We start from the raw sequence: 20,095 nt of genomic DNA, 5'->3' as shown, positions 1-20,095 counted from the left end.
CCCTGCTCTGCAGGAAGCCTGCTTCTCCCTCTCCCACTCCCCCTGCTTGTGTTCCCTCTCTCGCTGTGTCTCTCTCTGTCAAATAAATAAACAAAATCTTTAAAAAAAAAAAAAAAGAAAAGAAAATCTTATATTTTCAAAATTACTATACTGGTACCTTTTATAGTGTCTGATAAAGGAATATAATTAACAAAATTACTTCTATTTTATAAGATTTACAAGAGCAAGATTTGTAAAGAATGTATGTCAGAGAACCTTCCACTGGTACAAATGTATTAATGGAAATGTACCGTATGCAAATTCATTCTCCTACATTACACATTTAGAAAACAGAAGAAACTTCTTGAGAAGACAAAATTAACCACAATGTTTTTATCTAGTTAGAAGAATAAACCTTTGGGCGCCTGGGTGGCTCAGTCGTTAAGCGTCTGCCTTCGGCTCAGGTCATGATCCCGGGGTCCTGGGATCGAGTCCCACATCGGGCTCCCCGCTCTGCGGGAAGCCTGCTTCTCCCTCTCCCACTCCCCCTGCTTGTGTTCCTGCTCTCGCTATGTCTCTCTCTGTCAAGAAAATAAATAAAATCTTTAAAAAAAAAAAAAAAAAAAAATAGAAGAATAAACCTTTAGCATTTAAATTTTGCACCATTCATTTAATCTATATAATTTTTGTTTTTGTTTTTGTTGTTTTAGGAAACAAAATGTGTTCACCTAATTTGTAAAGGTATTCACTAGCTTTTTTAAATGATGCCACCATTTAGTAAAGATAAAAACCTTGGAGTTATTCTTAAATTATCTCTTCACGTCAAGCCCCCCACCTAGTTTATCAGTGAAGCATTTTAGCTCTACTTTCAAACACACATCTTATCACATATCATAAGAAAGAGGTAATGTGAGGTTATATCTGGCATATTACTTTAAGATTTTTTTACATTCAAACTAGAAAACTAAATCTCTTTTATATTGAGTTTTTAAAAAATCTACCTCATAAAAATAAGAACATTGTGATTGTCTGGAAGAGCATATAATATTAATCACACTGGAAATCCAGAAATAATCCATCTTGTTAAAATCGCCATCATTTCTCCCACAGACTACAGAAATAACTTTTTAAAACTATTCTCATTGCTATCAGTTTTGCCCATAATGCTTCTCCCTTGCTCCAGCTGATTTTCAAGGAGAGCTACAATGATACAGAAAATAATAATCTCTATGCATTTGTTAAAACCCATAGAACCTGTACATTATAAAGAGTGAAATATACTCACACAATTTTTTTTTAAAAATCAACCCAGATATCAGAGGACCCCAGGAAGAAATGCAGACTGTGACAACTGAATCTAGCTGTGTTACAAATGTATGGCATAAATGCACCAAAGGAGAGGGGGAACGAGGAAAAAGGGAGCTAATTTAAGCAACTTTGGAAAAGAACATTTTGAATAATGTACAATTGAAAACAAAGAACATAAAGACTATACTTCAATCAGTTGATTTGTTTCTATAGGTGTAGGGATTAACAATTCTGCAACTACTTTACATGAATATTAGAGTTGAAGGACTAAATTGTTGACACTAGGAGCCCCGTTTTTCTCTGTCCAGGAAAGAAGTTATAAATATTAAAGGAGGCTAGATAAATGCAGGTGCATGAACCCTGTGGTACTGGATTAAGCTTGGAAGTATTGGTGGGAATTTATGTTTCTTTTCCTATAGACATAGACAGAAGGAGAAGTAACTATAACCACGTGTGTAGACATGGGTGGTGTGTGTACATATATTTCTTAGCTCGGTGTACCAAGATGGCCTAGAAACAGAACGAGTCCAGCATTAGTGAGCACACCTAGCATTCTTATCCCAATGTCTAAACCCAATTCTTCAGGAAAAGGAACCTGGGATCGCTGGAGAAATGGCTGATTCTAAGGCTGTGGTAGGAGAAATAGAAGATGAGCCTGTGGCATGTTGTAGTGGCAGGAAAGTAAAAGGGACAGGGCCACATTGAAGGGACACAGGATCCAAGTGGAAAACTCTCCTGGTAGCTAAGTCTGGAATAATCTGAGCAACGATGTAAATAATAATAGCATTGGACTATAACCCAAAGAATAAAATACATATCTATGAACCCATCTAGATAAATAAATGACTTAATAGATAAATAAATGCAGGAGAAGGCACAGGTTTTCCTTAATGAATTCTAAATAATAAATTTAGAAGAAATGAAGAAATAGAAGATCATCGTTAGAGGAACGTAGTAACGTAATTTCTACAGGCAACATTTGCAGGTACGTGCTAATATTGATGGACAAAACTTGAAGGAGAAACAGCATCTTGGCATAGCCTTGAAGTATCACCCCCAAAACATTTACTAAACATTGTGGTGGTTTAAAAATATCTAGAAATTCTTTGATACTCCCTCCAGAGAAGTGGAGCTCAATGTTACTTCCTTTTGGCAAGGAGTGGATTTAGTTACTCAGGTCTAATAACTAGAGTACAGAAAGGGGAAGAAATATCATACAGAAACCTGACGCCAGCTTCTGCATGGGATCAAGGTTAACATCACCAGTACTAAGTCATGTTGATATCATGCCATCCTTCCCCAGATGATATCATGAGAGGGACATTTCGTTCCTCTGGTATCCATTCTTCCCCCAAATCCATAAATGCAGTCCAATCATGATAAACATCACACAAGCCCAAATCAAGAAATATTTTTTCATGATACCTGAGCAGTCATGAATATCGAGGGAAGAAATCGTCACGGGCCAAGGAACGGTTAGGAGACATGATGACATGACATCCCGAATTAGCTACTTGAACAGAAAAGGACATAAGTGGAAAAATTGTTGAATCCCAAATAATCATTTAATAGTATTGTGATATTGTTTATTTCTTAATTCTGTTCAATGTAGCATGGTTACATATGGTGTTCATAGGAGAAGTTAAATGAAGGACGTATGGGAAGTCCCTGAACTATCTTTATGGCTTTTCAGTACCTCAAATATTATTTCAAATTTAAAAAGTTAAAATAACATTAGTAATATTTACAATGCTTCCTGCTAACACTCTACCATAGCAGCCCGCCGCATTCACAATGACTTCTAATCTCACTATCTTCGCCTACATAGCCTTAGTTTCTAGCCCTTGTGCGGTGAAATTTACCACCTTCCTTTCTTTACTCCTGCATACTCGTTGCAAGCACCTTCTTTGCTCTTTGTTCCTATCTTAAGGCTTTGAAAATACCTGTTCTTGAATATAAATTATCTGCTGAGTACCTTGCCTTCAGATAACATCAATGTATTCCTTCTCTATCCTTCAGCTTTGTTTTGAATCTTTTTTAAGCGATAAAATTACATAATGAGCCAGCTGAATTTTAAAAATCAGTTGGATTTTATATTATCTTGATATTAAATTACTCCTCCTAATTTGTCATTTGCACAAAAAAACTTAGGATATAATCAATTTAATTAAAATATAGTTTTCACATTTAATGTCAAAAATGTCTGTGTGATGATGACTTATAAAACTATTTCAGAACACAACTGAATTGATTATATGTGTCTTTTGTAACATCCTAAAACATCTACTCAACTATACGATTTAAAATAGATTTTTTTTAAATGGATAAAATGTAGCTCAGTCTACTGGGGGCTCTTTATTTTACAGACGAAGAAACAGATGCCCAAAACAGAGTTTGTGGCAATTTGCAAGAGTCCCAGGGCTTACATTTAGCTCCCTAGATTGTCAAGCTAATTTACGATTGACAAATTCCCCCAGCTTCTTTTATATATCAACTTCTTTATAAGTATAAACTACACAGTATACAAATTTTGCATTCAGGGGATCAGGAATGAAAAAATATTGACAGCGTAAAAGTCATAGTAGGTCATGTTTCACAAAGAGGTAGGACTAATCTATATCAGGCACTTTTTTTTTTTTTTTTTTTGAGATAAATGAGTATAAGTATTTCAGCCAAGAATTTCACTTAAGTAAGATACCCCTTTCCATGAACACTTAAAAGTATTCATGAAATACTAGAAATGATAAAATTGATATCTAAGTATATGACAAATCTTAGTATTGATTGAACACAGAAGCAATGACTGCTTCTTTCAAATATTAATAACTTCTTTATTGCACATTAAAATCCCATCACATGAATTTATTATTTAAAACTCCAGTAAATTTAATATTATCTCTAAAGCAACTATTATAGAGACTTAATGGATTTCTTAATTAGGATATAGCATTAATGGTTATAGAACTACAATTTAAATGGAAGGTTTGAGAAACAGCCAAAGTCTGAAGAAATTATTCAAGCAATGATTTTATTAAAACAAGAAAAGTGGATGGAAGCTTTATTTAAAATGTTAAAAGAAAATGTACAAATCATACACTTCATTTAGTCATTATAATGTTTTCCATGAGGATTGATATGTATTGTTACCTTCTAAATATATATTCTATTTTACTTTAATATCCTGGAAGTTACCTAATTCATATTGCTATTTAATTGGAGTTTATTGATTTTACAGAAAAATTAAAGTGCATTTTCTATGATACTTGGCAAATTTGTTTGTACATCTGAAATTTCTTTCATAATTTTACTTACTTGGATACAGATTTTCATTATAAATGTATCACTGCATTAAGAATTCATCTGGATAAATTTATTTAGAAAAAAAATGTTATCTGTAACTGATAAAAGTTGATATGATCAAAATTATTTAATATTTTTTAAATTTAGTAATAGAGTTTAATATTTGACTTCAAACAACATAATTTGATTCAAACACAAATTATCTACAGCTATTTTTAATCCATTATTATGTATGTTAATAATACACTAATTAGTTTTAGGATTCTTTATTAGATAACAATCCTCCCATATCCTTTACTAGTCTCTGGATAGTTAAGATACTTTGTTCCAAGGAATAGCAAATCATTTTTAAAGAGCAGAAGTAGAAAATGAAATTGAGCACAGGGGATCAAGAGTATCTTAGGGAACCAAGAAATGCCACCAGGATTCTTATGAGTTGGCACTTAGGAACAGGGGAATTTTCAGGAATTTGAGAGACATTTATTCTTTGTCTGACTTGCTTATGTTTAACTTACATGGACTCACATCTCTGCTTTTTTGTGTCTCTAATTCATTCTCCTCTCTCTGTAAACTGAATTTTTACCTCTTTAAAATTCCTGTTGAAAACATGACAACTTCACCATTCCAGAATTCCAAGTTGTCAAGTAAATAAAAATGATTAAAATGAATTATTTTTCCCAATTCCGAATTCTGGCAAAAAGAATCTGATTGTCCTGACCTGGATCAGTGTCCTTCTGGTACAATTAACTATGGTCTGGGGTTTAGAGCCTGTAATATAAATGGATGAGTCAATATCCAGTCCTGTTTAAGCAAGTATAAGATCAGGAAAGCAGAAGTCACAGAAATGCTCAGAAGGTATAAACCACATGGAGAGAATTAACTATCTCTCCTAAGTGAAACTGGGAAAACATTTATGCTTATTAGACTTAATTCTTCATCAATGTTGAGTTGGCACTATAAAATTTTTTTTAAAGATTTTATTTATTTATTTGACAGAAAGAGAGAGCACAAGCAGAGGGAGCGGCAGAGGGAGAGGGAGAAGCAGGCCCCCCACAGGGAAGGGGGAGCCCGATACGGGACTCGATTCCAGGACCCCAGGACCATGACCCGAGCCGAAGGCAGTCGCTCAACCAACTGAGCCACTCAGGCGCCCCTTAAAATTTAAATAGTATAAAATAATCATACAATTTTAGTGATTTATACTTAACATATTTAAATGCTCATAACAATATATAGCTGGAATCTTTTCTGGTGGAGGCGAGAATTCTTTTGGATGGAGCCTAAATTCAACACTATATTTTTAAATGTTTAATGTATTCCTACAGCTGCTAGAATATATACTAATTCTTAAAGACTTGCCAGTTTATCTCTTATTTCTAGATAGATATAAGCACACCTTTTAACCTCCAACAGAATTCATCAAGTCTTTTGGCTACTGAACGATGTATTTTAAAATCACCAATTAATCAAAGTACTTACTAATCCGGCACCATAAGCCACTAAGACACACCTAAGATATATCTCAAATAAATAAATAAATAAATAAATAAATAAATAAATAAGACAGTCGCAATATCCCTAGTTTTGTGGTGATGTTTTATTTCTCTGTTTATTTTAAATATCCTAATTGGAGGTGAGCAGGGCAAGACACTCAGGTGCCTCAGGTGCAGGGCTTGGGTGGGCGCGGGAACTCCTGCCACCAAAGGGCAAGAGGATCACAAGGTGGCAAACAGGAGGCTGGCACCAACCAGACTGGGACCTGAGCAGGAACTCTGGCCCGTACCCCAGGGCGAGACTACAAGGGGGCGGGGCCATCAAGTGTCGTGATTTGGTACCCACGTCAGATGCATCAGAGTTGCTTGATAAAGCATATATTCTCTAGTAGAATGCCCTCCTACACAATAAAAACCCAAGCTAAAATAGCCCCATAACACTCCAGCAAATATCGAACTACCTGATGTTATGGATGGCTTTTGTCTTGTCCAGACACAGAAGTCTCCACAGTAACATATCGTTAAAAAATTCCAAAATGAACAAATTTCCTCTGAATATCTCCGGAGTAGCCTAACCTTCTACATTTTCAAGGTATAATGTCATTCCTGGCACAGAGAAAATACTCAATAAATTTCATCGAATAAATGGATGAGTAAATGGATGGAGGGAAAAAGCTAGATTTTAAATCAGACCAGGGATTAAATCAGTCATTAGGAAAGGCACTTGAGCCTCAGTTTCATTAAGGGGAATAATCATTTTTATAGAGTCGATCTGTGAGTAAAATCAAATCATATTTTTAAACACTACAGTTCTTTCTGGCACAAGTTGTTTCAGGCTGACTTTTACTTTTTTTCTTCAGGACGTTGGCTTTGAAATCAACCATTTCTCCAATGAGTCCTAGCTCAACATAATGGAGAATGGAATTTAGAAGACAAGATGGCTTGCTAGGTTTGCAATTTTTCAATTGAAAATTGGGGAACAAAATTCTATCAGGTGTATAAAGGAGTTTTCATAGCAGATGCCACTGAATGAACAATAAATGGTAATGATTCTTATTAATTACTATTATTTGCAATATACACCTCATCATGTCTACAGAATATAATAATTTCTTATTCACAGAAAAAATTTTAAAACAAAAAATATTCAAAGTGTCCAATGTATTCTGTGTGATTTATGCAAGGATTTGAAATATTAGTGGTGAAGTAATTGATTATTTAAAGATTTTAAAGCTGTAGGTTTTGTTTGCATGTATCACATTGTATATACAAATCCAGCTCTTCTTTTGCATTAGAAACAACATATATTCTGGAGATACTTATAATAGGTTAGAAGAGATAATTGAAATGTTTAAAATACCATTAGCTTAGAAAGGAGAATATATTTTTCACAGTTGATAACTCTGCCAAGTATTTAGTCTTCATTAAATATATTGAAAACTTGACACAATGCATTATAACATACATATATATACATACATGTTATATACACACTTCACCCCTTGGCCCTATAATAAATCATAAATAAAGTTGTAAGAATAAAAATAATTGAAGCTAAAAGTAAAATATTCTTATTCTGCCTTAGAGAATAAATAATAAGTTAATAACTATTTTTCATTGTAAATGTTCATTTGAATTACCTTTTTTGGTTTGTTTTTTCACATATAAGTATCAGGGAATTTATATTTTCAAATATAAATATTCTTAATTTAAACTTTAATGTATTCTTTAATTTCCACTTTCGCAGTTGTCTGACTAGCATGTAAAAAATAATAACTCTTCTGCTAAAAACAACTATAAAGTCCCTGGGGGAAAAAGGTGTTTGAAGTCTTTGGAGTGCAACTAAGACAACCAAGCCTTTCTGAGCCAATCTACCAGAGAGAAGAGAAAATGAAGAGAGATGTGTTGAGGAAGTCCTGCTTGTGAAGCTTTTCCTCTTGGGCCAGGCACACATCCTCAGCATTGGGCATAACAGCCAAGCGTAAAACCTTAGTTCAGTGTTCGTAGCCATCTCTCTTGGCTGCAGGAGCCTCAGTAGCTACTCTGGATTGCATGGAATCTGGGATGGAGAGGCCAAGATCCAGGAGAAGAGGGAACCCGAGAGACGTGAACCTGAAGCTTTGTGTGCCGCTTTCCTTTGAGGATTTCACCAATTCCTGAGCTGTGCATGCACATGGCAAGAAGAATAAAAACTCACAGCAGCAGCTAAGATGCTAAAAAGCTCAACAGAATTTTTAGGAATTTCACAATTCTAAAAAGACAAAATATATATATATATATATATATTTATGTGTGTGTGTGTGTGTATATATATATATATATATATATACATTATATACATTATGTGTATATATATATACATTTACTGTTGGAAGCCACTATTTTCAATTAGAAATTTCCCTTATCACAAAATTTAATTTTATGTAGAACTTTATTTAAAACAATTATTTTTATTATTGTATTTGATTTTTATGTTGGCTTGAACATTTTTTAGGAATTTCACAATTCTAAAAAGACAAAATGTATATATATATATATATATCAGATATATACATACCAAGGAGGACGACTTCAGGAAAGTATCCCAGGTTTGGGTCAAAGGCAAACTAGAAATGATTAGCTTTCAGAAAGCTTGAATTCTACTCTTGAAACATGACAATCCTTGACAGAATCAAGATGCTTGAATGTTCTCTAACTGCTAGCCATAGAGAAACCAGATCCTCCCTGAAGAAAATAAAATGCCAATAATTTAGATCTTTTCATAAGTAATGTATAGCACTCATTTAGCAATTACCAGGCATACAAGGACCCGAAAACTGAAAATCAAAAGAAACAAACAACAGGTAGAGATCCACACATTATCCAGCTAATAGAGTAGTTAGACAAGATAGGTGATTGGAAATATGACTAATATTACAGAAACTTCCAGAAGATACCTTCTCCATTATTTTAATGAGCTCAACATATCCTTTATTTTTTAAAAAAAAGATTTATCTTACAAGAAAAGTATAGACTGATCTCATTTCTGAGCATTAAGCAAAAATATTTTTAAAATATTAGCAACTCTAATTGTGGGTATAAATTGGTACGACTTCTTTAGAAAACTGTTTCACATTACAAATTATAGTGAATCTCTGAGTAAATTACTATGCAACAATTCAACTCCTATTTACATATTGAACAGAAAGGCATTGGGGTTTTGTATCAAAATACCTGTACAAGAATGCTCTCAGTAGCATTATTCATAGTAAGCAATAGTCAAAGGTTGGAGATAACCCAGCAGTAGAGTATATTTTTTGTTTCTAACTTTTCCTACTTACCTATACAATAAAGTTAACAATTTCCTTTGAAAACGGGATTTTGCAGTGCTCCCTAGTAGCTTAAATCCTGTATCTGTTTCTTCTCCATTGACTTTCAACATGGCCAAATGATTTGCTTTACTAATATCATATTAGCGTATGATAGTATACCATATCCAAGCTGAGGCTTATAAGAGGCATCCTTGGTAACTTCCAGTCCACCTCAACTCTTATCTTCCATGATAAAAACAAACACGAACACAAAACCAAACAAACAGAAACACTGATCCCTAGATATCAGGTGTTCCTTCAGCCTTGGCCCCCTAGAGCAGACCTAAACTGAGTCCTGGGTCCAGCTTAATCCATGGGAGCCCAAAATGAGATTGCCCAAATCTCAGCCAACCTGTAAATAAACCCATAAGTGTAACCTAAACATTTACTGTTGGAAGCCACTATTTTCAATTAGAAATTTCCTTTATCACAAAATTTAATTTTATGTAGAATTTTATTTAAAACAATTATTTCTATTATTGTATTTGATTTTTATGTTGGCTTAAACATTTTTCCTCAATATGCTATTATATAACTCTTCTTAATGTCTTCTTGAATAATATATTTTTATAGTTATACAATTAACTAATTAATTTGTATTTTTTAGTATCTTTTGTGATAGAACTTTAATTTTTTTGTGTGCCAAATTAATACCCAATGCCTCTACATTACTTCAGTGTCACTTTCTGCTGTTTTATGTGTACTTGTACAGCATAATCTTTGCACAACATGAAACCACTGGGTTTCAAGTGAGGATGAGACCTTGTCTAATTTAGGAATTTATTTTATTTACAATAAACAGGGTTGAGGTGTTCTGATTTTGATTATATTTTGAAGGATTATCTTAAACAGAATTTGCCAATAGATTGGTTGTGGGGTAGGAAGAAGAAAGGAATAATTGATGACTCCAAGGTGTTTGGCTTGAACCTAACATACATATAACAGAATATGATACATCCTTTGAAATTCTTGTTAATAAAGAATTTTCAATGACTTTTGGGTGTAAAATCAATATCATTTTAAAACAAAACATACGGTATAAAATTTATGTATGATATGACTGTCACCATGTGTATTGTTTTGCAATAAAATGAAGTCTAAAATGTAAATTAAAAATGTTAACAAGAGCAAACTTTGGAATATGATATTGGGAATGAATTGTTGTAGTTATTTTTCATTAATCAATTGCTATTTTTAAAATACTGTATACCTATCCAGTATATTAGACAGACATGTCATATGTATATTTTATTGTAAAAAGTATGTTTGTCTCATCATTATTCTTCACTATCCATTCAAAGAGATGTTTTAATACTATCAAAGAAAATAGAAAACTATCTCTGCATTTTTTTGAAAGAAAAACTTTTTGAATATCAGTGACATTAAATGCAACCTCTGGGGAAAAAAAGCAAAACATAACCTTTTTTTTCATTAAGTGCAGAAAAAATGACAAGTGCAGCTTAAACTACTTTGTGGCTATAAGCCCTGAACTCATGTGTAGTGAACTTGACAGAATCAGAGCTTTCTTTTATATTTTGAAATGAAGGGCTGAGGTATGGAAAACTGCCTTATGATACGAAGTGTAGGATAACAAAATGAACCCAGAATATCTAAAGCCATCTTATGCCTATTCATCTGTACCACTGACTTACATGAAATAAATCCATTTAGAATACACATTAAATATACTATTTTTTTCACTTACAAGTTCTTAGCTTATTAATTCTCTCAGGACAAATGTGCACAATCACCATAGATGAAGTCACTGCAGAATCTTTATTCCTGTTGTCCATTCTCCAGCTAACTTGTTGCCAGCACCAACATTGGCTTTTGCAGCCCCCCTGACTTTCTTCATGCTGTTCCTGCTTTCCTTCCGCTCTCTTCTTGAGGTCTTTTTCTTCTCATACAGGCCATGTCTTGCAAATCTATGTCGTGGTTCATTCTTCTTTGCATCGTCAAAAGAATAATAAATCATGCCAAAACCAGTTTTCTTGCCACCACCAAAATGAGTTCTGAATCCAAATAAAAGATGACATCTGGTGTGTTCTTGTGCATTTTGGCTAGTTTTCCCTGAATTTCTGTCTTGGGTAGTCACCTTCCCAGGGTGAAGGACATCAATGACTATTGCTCCCGCTGAAATAGTCTGTTGGTCATGAACTTCCCAGTCCAGATAGTCACTGTCCAGATAGTTCATGATGGCGGCCAAGCTTCAAGCAGCCAGGGAGGAAAAAAGCTAAATATACTACTTGAAGTGTGAAATTATTTTGTAATAGCACATATTTGTTTATAAAATCAGAAGCCCAAGGTTAAAAAATGATGAGAATGAAAAAGGAAATGCTGAGCCATGCAATTATAAGAAAGTGACATTCAAGCCAGTAAGGACATGAACACCAATAGCAGCAATGATAATATGACCTAACCTGTATTAAGTACTTACTGTATGCAATTCATTGCCCTGATTTTCCACATTTCTATTTAATATTTAAACTTAAGAAATTGGTATTATCAGTGTTTAGTTTTTAAATATTGATTTTTTACTGTTTTTTCTTCCTTTTATTTCTATTTCTGAAATATTTTTGTAATATTTATTATAGGACAATATAGGATGGAACAGTATAGAAATACAAACAGACAACCATGGTGTTTGTGCTCACAATTATTCATGATGGTTCTGTGATCAAAAGAAAAAAAAATGTTTGGAGGTCACTGTCACAGGCAATGGGAGATATTAAAATTCTTAAGCGAGATAATAATTTGTATTTTAGAATTTTCCAGTTACAGTCTTTCCTATGCTGTCATTTTTGTTCACCACAACATTTCTTTTATAAAAGAAAGATCTATCAATCCAAAATATCTTCTGGCTTAATAGTAAGATGTAGTTCCATGAGTTTAATTTCTTTTCTTTTTTTTTTTTTTAAAGGTTTTATTTATTTATTTATTTGAGAGAGAATGAGAGACAGAGAGCACGAGAGGGCAGAGGGTCAGAGGGAGAAGCAGACCCCCCAGCTGAGCAGGGAGCCCGATGTGGGAATCGATCCCGGGACTCCAGGATCATGACCTGAGCCGAAGGCAGTTGCTTAATCAACTGAGCCACCCAGGCGCCCTATGAGTTTAATTTCTACATGTGTATTAATAGTATAAATATACTTACCTTCTCAAAATTATTTTTTTTTGCAATTTGAAGAAGTGCTAAAGTCAATTTGTTTGATATTTATTTTAATGGTTTTCCTGGATGAAACAGCTCACAAAATATGTGGTTTCAAATGGCAGATTTAACTGTAGGCTTTAGCACAAGTTCAGTTAAAGGGAGATAAAATAATACATAAAACAATTTAATCCATCATATCTAAACCGCAATACATCCCAACATACTGAAAGGAAATGGATATGGGAAGGCAATCTCTTCTCTGAGGTTATATTATACACTATCTTGTGATATATGGGCCAAATGAAAGATACTTTATCTACCTGCACATGAAACATAATAATAAAGCATCTTTTTCTCTCTCTCCCTCTTTCTGTCTCTCCCTCCTTCCATCTCTCTGTTTCTCTCCTTCATTCTCTCTCTCTCTCTCTCTCTCTCTCACACACACACACATAAACACACTTTCTCTCTCTCCTCTCAAAAACTAAATAGAATTTTAATATTGTCTTCTTATTTCATTTATCACTGTATCATCTTGGGCAATGCACCAGGTATGCACATTTCACTTTGGAAAATGAAGCTTAAAGTTTATTGGGCATAAGATGAAGGGGTTTGTTAAAGTTTAACAAGCCCCTCTGGTGGCTTTGCTAGAGTCTATAGACTACAGAACATCACGTTCTGAGATTAAAGCCATCCCCTCGAGTTCAATGCAATCTGTCAACCAGTTACCATTTCTGGCGTCATTTCCAGGCTTTCCCTTTTGTAACCTATTATCTGCAGTTCACTCACAGCCATTCTTTCTCACATCTGCCTTTGAACTTGATGTTCCCTTTACTGGAATATTCTTTTTATTTTTTTTAAGATTTATTTATTTATTTGAGGGAGAAAAAGAGAGAGTGTGTGCATGCACGCATGCACTCCTGAGCGGGGGGGGGGACCAGAGGGAGAGGGAGAGAGAATCCTCAAGTAGACTCCCTGCTGAGGATGGAGCCTGAAGCAGGACTCCATCCTAGGACCCTGAGATCATCACCTGAGCCGAAATCAAGAGCCAGACGCCAGTCAGTCAGTTGACTGAGTCGCCCAGGTGCCCCCTGAATATTCTTACTTTACCTATCTAGTGAACCCACTCAGTCTTCAATACCAACTCAAATGTCACCTGCTTTATGAAGATGAATGGTGATTCTTTGCATTCAAACAAAACTTTCTTTATAGTGCTCTATAATTTCAAATGCTTATCCTTCTAGGCTAAGTTATTTATATCCTCACATAAACACAAGATGTTCAATAGATGCTGTCATGTTCACAAGAAACACTTAAATTATCAAAAACCATATTATGACAATAATCATGGCTCAATGTAGAAAAGTAGATGAGGAAGTACATATTTCCAGACTCCCAAGTTATTTTCCCTATCTATATTAAAGGTTTGTTTTTCTTTTTTCTTTCGCTGTTGGGCTTGAAGTGGACAGTTTACCCAGCAACACCAAGCCAATCCAGAATTTGATCCTATCTAGATTTACCCAAGAGTAATGTCCTGTCTATTCTTATCACAACCATTAGCAGCACACAACTTCTTATTAGCCTTATCACCCATTGTTATGATAAACGAAGCACTAAACCATTCAACCAAATCTGCTGTCTTTAGAGGGTAATAGCTTCTTTATCTACTTGCTGCAAGAATCCTGACTTTTGTTAGTTGAAGACTGAAAATTTATTGTAACTACTGTCAAACTAGGTAAGTGCAAAGGTGTTCCTTAATTAATTTTTTTGAACTTCCAAATTCTCTCAAGAAAACTCATTTTATAGAAGAAATGCCAATATTACAAATACTTAATACAATACTTTTGGACGCAGAATATTAAAACCTTTCTCGAACATTTGAAGTGTCTATATGTTGCTCTTGTCCTGAGCAGAGTGTAATGTATAAACTTTTGAATCACTATGTTGTCCACCTGAAACTAATGTAACATTTTGTCCAATATACTCAAATAAGAAGAAAGAAAAGAAAGAAAGAAAGAAAGAAGAAAGAAAGAAAGAAAGAAAGAAAGAAAGAAAGAAAGAAAGAAAGAAAGAAAGAAAGAAAAAGAAAAAAACAGGAGGGAGGGAGGAAGCAAAGGAGGGAGGAAGGAAGGAACAAATGAATTAACAAAGGAACACATAGTGTTATTACAGGAAATTGTGAAACTGAAATTAAGACTTCTATTTGTTGTATCCATAACTGGATATGCACTTACATATGTTTATTTTAATATGTTCATTTATAATCTAACTTGTTCCAAACTAATTTTTTTTTTTAAAGATTTTATTTATTTATTTGAGAGAGAGAATGAGATAGAGAGAGCATGAGAGGGGGGAGGGTCAGAGGGAGAAGCAGACTCCCCCCTGAGCAGGGAGCCCGATGTGGGACTCGATCCCAGGACTCCAGGACCATGACCTGAGCCGAAGGCAGTCACTTAACCAACTGAGCCACCCAGGCACCCCAAACTAATTTTTTGAACTGGTAATGTACTTACTTTTTAAACATATTTTAATTTTAAATATAGAAGTACCATTTTTAAGACCACAATGACAATATATAAGATAATATTCAAAGAAAGAAAATTTTATCTTTTTCTCACATATCAAAAGTATAGAACTAAAATTATAAGGCACAGCATAAAGATGTAAGATATTTAGGTGATTACTTTACTCTTCTAATAGTATATTTCATGATTTTCATTTGAATTGATAAAGATTTTAGTAAGAAAAAATGTGTCATAATGTAGAATAAGTGCTAATAAATTACAAAGCACTCTATGATATCAATGATAACCCACATTCTAAATATCAACATATTTTATTTTCTGTCCATATAAAGGTTAAAATGTCAGGGTAATGAAATGGTGACAAAATGTAGTTGCAGAACTAGAAGGTAATCTCCAGTTTTGGAAAACAAGCATATATACCTGTGAAAGTGTAGAACACATGTTTATACCTTTTATAGAGATAAAAATAGTGAAGCAATAGTTTTACACAGATAAAGCCTATTTCTCAGTGGTTAATGATGGAAAGTGGGAAAAAGTGGTTCAGTCAATGAAAAAAAAGGATTTTTGAATAAATATCTGTTTTTTTCATCTCTAAAATTTTGGGGTGATTTTTTTAACAATATTTAAAAATTTAAAACAGAGCCTGGCACATAGTCATTCTGAAATAAAAATGTGCTTTCCCTCTTCCTTTCAAATGTTTCTGGGAGGAATAGTTATGCAGGAACCAGCTAATTTTAAATAATACATACCATAATACACAGCTGAAAGTTTTCCTCATTCACCTTATGAAAAAAGATATATTACATTGGATCTGCAAATATGCCTATAATTCCAAAACTTCTTTTTGCAAGATTATTTTAGAACTCATCTTTGTTTTTACTTTTTTTTATTTAATATTGTGCACATATAAAATTATATTTATATCATAAATTTAATATGTAGGGAAAAATAAAGTGAACATCAGTAAACCCAGAAGTGATTATTTTGAAGGCATATATATATATATAAATTTTATATTTTTTGGGGGGGGTAGTATCTGTGCTTTAAGAACTTGTAACTCTCATAATGTTTGACTTTACTAATAACAACTGGTTATTCTAGTGAAAAGAAAAATTTTTTTTGTATTTAAAACTTAAAAAAAAAGTGGTTAAAGCATTTCTATACTATATTCAGAAAATCAGAAAGGAAACACACCATAAGATATAATAACCAGTATTCTACATTAGATGTAAAAGCACTGTATTTATGCTATATGTCAATCATTTGAACTATGCAATTTGTTAACTTAATAGATAAAATAGATGCAACAGAAGGTATACATACGAAATAAGTCATTACCTGGAATTACAGACTGCTTCCTGATATTATGTCATGTCCACTTTGCCCACTAGACCAGTACATTACACTTATTACTGTCTTATACTACATACTTGTGAATCATGTTAATATGGTCCAGGGTTTAAATTTTTTTAAAGACGCCCTATTTTATATTCCTCTAAAATAACACATATATGGCTATCTGCCTAAACACCTATTTTATTTTATGCATTTATATGTGACAGATATTTTTTGCAGCTTTAACTATATTGACTTCATCTTGAATTATGATACCTGTTAAAAAGCCTCCAGATGCCTTCAAGCAAAGCAAATAATCACCTTGAACAGCACATCTCCAAGCATCAGTTTACATCTATGAGAAAAGAAAGTACCTTGATTTTCATGTTACTAATCTCTGGAGTATCAGAAGATGGTGATGGAGAGACAGTGCTGAGATATATACCACACCTATTTAGAGTATGATATATGAAGTCAATCTTACTTTCCTTGTGTTGGTTTTCTCACTTAGTGCCTTGCCTAAATATAAAGCTATCCATAACTCAGAAGATATATCATCAAGAATCACATGGTTACTGTTTTCTACATTTAACCCGTGAATAATTAGATAGTTCGGGTGTGTTACTCCCTTCTGTATAACTAATAGTGATCTCTGACTCTTTTCAATTTTAATTCTGTACCCAAATGGAGCATTATGAGCAACCTTACCTCTGGAAAGACTGAGGAAGAGGATAGTATATTGTTGGCTGGAATCATATTTTGTCAGCTTCAGAGATGTCCTGAAAAGGCAGAAGTAAGGTTAAAATTATTATGACCAAGGATAAAAATCGCCAGTAGAGACAACCAAGGCAGGATTTCTGCAGCTCCTGCCTGAGTGCATCCCTACCCTACTCATTTGTTCATAGCCCTGCAAGACAAAACTTCTGCAAAAGATGGTTTTTTGAAGGAACTGGCAACATTGGTGTCTGAAGCAAAAAGGGAAAGGTCCTGGGGCATAGAGAAGAAATATCTAACAAATTGTAAATGGTAGAAAACAAGATGATGGTTATTTCTTAGAAAGTACATTGATATCTCAGGATTTCTGGGCAGATAGAGGCAAGTCTGGAAACAGCTGCAAGATCTATTAGCATGTTGTTAAATCTAGATATTAAGAGAAAAAATATTTAGTCTCAGCTACAACATGGCAGGAAAATTTAAAGGACTTAAAAACAAGTAAAAGAAATATAAAACAAAGTATAACACCAAGAATGAATGTATACCGAAAACTACCTAAAATACTCAATTAGGAACATACAAACAATTGAAAGAAACAACCGTGGTAATAAAGTAATTTATAAATAGAACACATTGGAAGAATTAAAACTAATTGGAAGATCTTATTATTGTATCAATTTAGGCTGTGTTGCAAAATTCAACCACTGTTTATCAGAATGTATATTATAATTGAAATAAAATCTATTGTTTAGAAAAGTACAGTGTGTTTGTGAAAAACTTATGCTTCCAAGTACGATAAACTTGGATAAGAGTGCAGCTCCATCACTTACTAGGCTGGTACTGGAGTCACTGAGTTATATTCATATTCATATTCAACCACAGTTTATAACTCTTCAATAATATTCCTTAGATTCAGATCCACTCAGTTATTTATTTCATTTATTCAAATAATATTTTTTTAAAGATTTTATTTATTTATTTGACAGAGAGAGAGCGAGAGCAGGAACACAAGCAAGGGAGTGGGGGAGGGAGAAGCAGGCTTCCTGCTGAGCAAGAAGCGCGATGTGGGACTTGATCCCAGGACCCTGGGATCATGACCTGAGCCAAAGGCAGACGCTTAACGACTGAGCCACCCAGGTGCCCTCAAATAATATTTATTGAAGTCTTATTATAGCCCAGTTACTATTCTGAGCAGTGAGCATAAAGTGGTTGACAAGACCAATAAAACTGAAAGACAATCCCACATGGATGAATTTTACATTCTATTGGAAAAAAAAAATACCCAGGCACACAAATGTATTCATATACACATATGCATATATGAAATGTTGGATAGTGTTCAGTGATATGAAGAAAACATAAAATAATGTAAGGAGAAGGCTTGCTAAGATTTGACTAAAGTGAGTGAGTAACCTTTGGGAACAACTGATGGATGAATTTACCTGAGAGAACAGTAAGTGAAAATGCCCTGAGGTGGGAATATGCTTGGTGTAATGGATGGCCCGTATGGCTCAAGTGGATGAGAGGGCTAATGGGCACTAGGAAATGATGCCAGTGACATACCAACGGGACAGATTATATGGCATCTTTAAGCCTTGGGAAGGATTTGGTTTTAATCTTGGTGTAGAATCATACTGACAGAAAGCATCGATGCCTGACTCATTTCCCATCATAAAAATTAACACAATGTTATAAAAATAATTTTAGGAAATCTTGAAAAAGCAGAATAAACTTCTATAATTTGGTCTCATAAGGGTTAAGGATAAGACTATTGGGAAGATAGGATATTTTAAATTGGATCCAATTACAGTACTACGTGTCAATAGCATTCATTACTGTGATACTGGACCTAAGAGATCCAATTCAACTGCACCATGCAAAATTTCCAGGTATGGCAGGGGCTTTCCCCACCTGGATTCTCACATCATGATAGGCACTTTTCCCCAGCAGAGGCACCTTGTAGGAGGCAACAGGGGCTAAGGTGCAAGTAGAAATTTTTCACTTAGAAATAATTTTGTGCCAGGTTAGAGTCAGCTGGGCTTGAGACAGAAGAAATTAAATGTCACACCACAGCAGAAGGCTGCGGTCAAGGTGACTTTTCTTTGATAAAGATTCTGAGCATAGAAGGGACATCACTTTCTTGAGTTGCGAACATGCCACAAATTACAGAGCAAGGCACAATAATGGTCCCACGTGATCAAAATAAATCAGATTTTACAAAAATCTAGATGCGGAAAACAGTTTCTTGATGCAGCAATTTGTGTGTGTGTGTGTGTGTGTGTATTCATGGTCTACTTCTAGCAATTATAGAAGAGTAGTCATAGTCTGAGGACTATTTCCATATTTATTGAACATTTTTCATGTGTTAATGTCAACCAGAGCCACAATACAGGAGTGTGGTAAATGATACAAGCAGAGAAAAGATTAATTATTTCATCAGGATTTTTTATAGTTTCCAAAAACTTGAGTAGACTTTGCGTCACTTAATTATGAGAATACGTATGGTGATAGTATGAGATTATGAGGCCAAGGATTATTGAAAAAAAATGATAATCTTCAGCATTTGGGAGATCTCAGTGTAGACTCTGGGTATAAAACAATTTACAGGGCACAGAGTTAAATAATAGATTCTGGTCTTATAATAAGAACAATTTGCACTTGCCCTGAACACTTGAGGGCTAAACAAATAAACAAATCATTTTTTGTTTGAAATGTTTGGTGTCCAATTACCTCCCTGCTTATAATGGAAGGATTAATAACTGTTAGTGTGTTAATGAAATATTTGTGAATGAATTAATGAATTTTAGCATTGTTTTTCTTCATCTTGCTCATCAATATATATGGTGGCATATGTTGAACAAAAGCAATGTAACTTTGGAAATTAAACTTGATATATATGAATTTTCTGGCAAGTATGGAAATGATTACTACAAATCAATAATCTCT

General features: G+C 33.9%; 1 pseudogene; it reads right to left on the bottom strand.

The window, feature by feature from the left end:
• Positions 1-11,192: 11,192 nt before the first annotated feature.
• On the bottom strand, positions 11,193-18,819 carry LOC144380721 (small ribosomal subunit protein eS24 pseudogene; annotated as a pseudogene).
• Between the last annotated feature and the right edge of the window lie 1,276 nt (positions 18,820-20,095).

The sequence above is a fragment of the Halichoerus grypus genome, unplaced genomic scaffold, assembly GCF_964656455.1.
Source record: "Halichoerus grypus unplaced genomic scaffold, mHalGry1.hap1.1 HAP1_SCAFFOLD_113, whole genome shotgun sequence".
Lineage (NCBI taxonomy): Eukaryota > Metazoa > Chordata > Mammalia > Carnivora > Phocidae > Halichoerus > Halichoerus grypus.
Note: the sequence above shows the minus strand (reverse complement) of the source record. Positions and strands in the feature narration are given on the sequence as shown.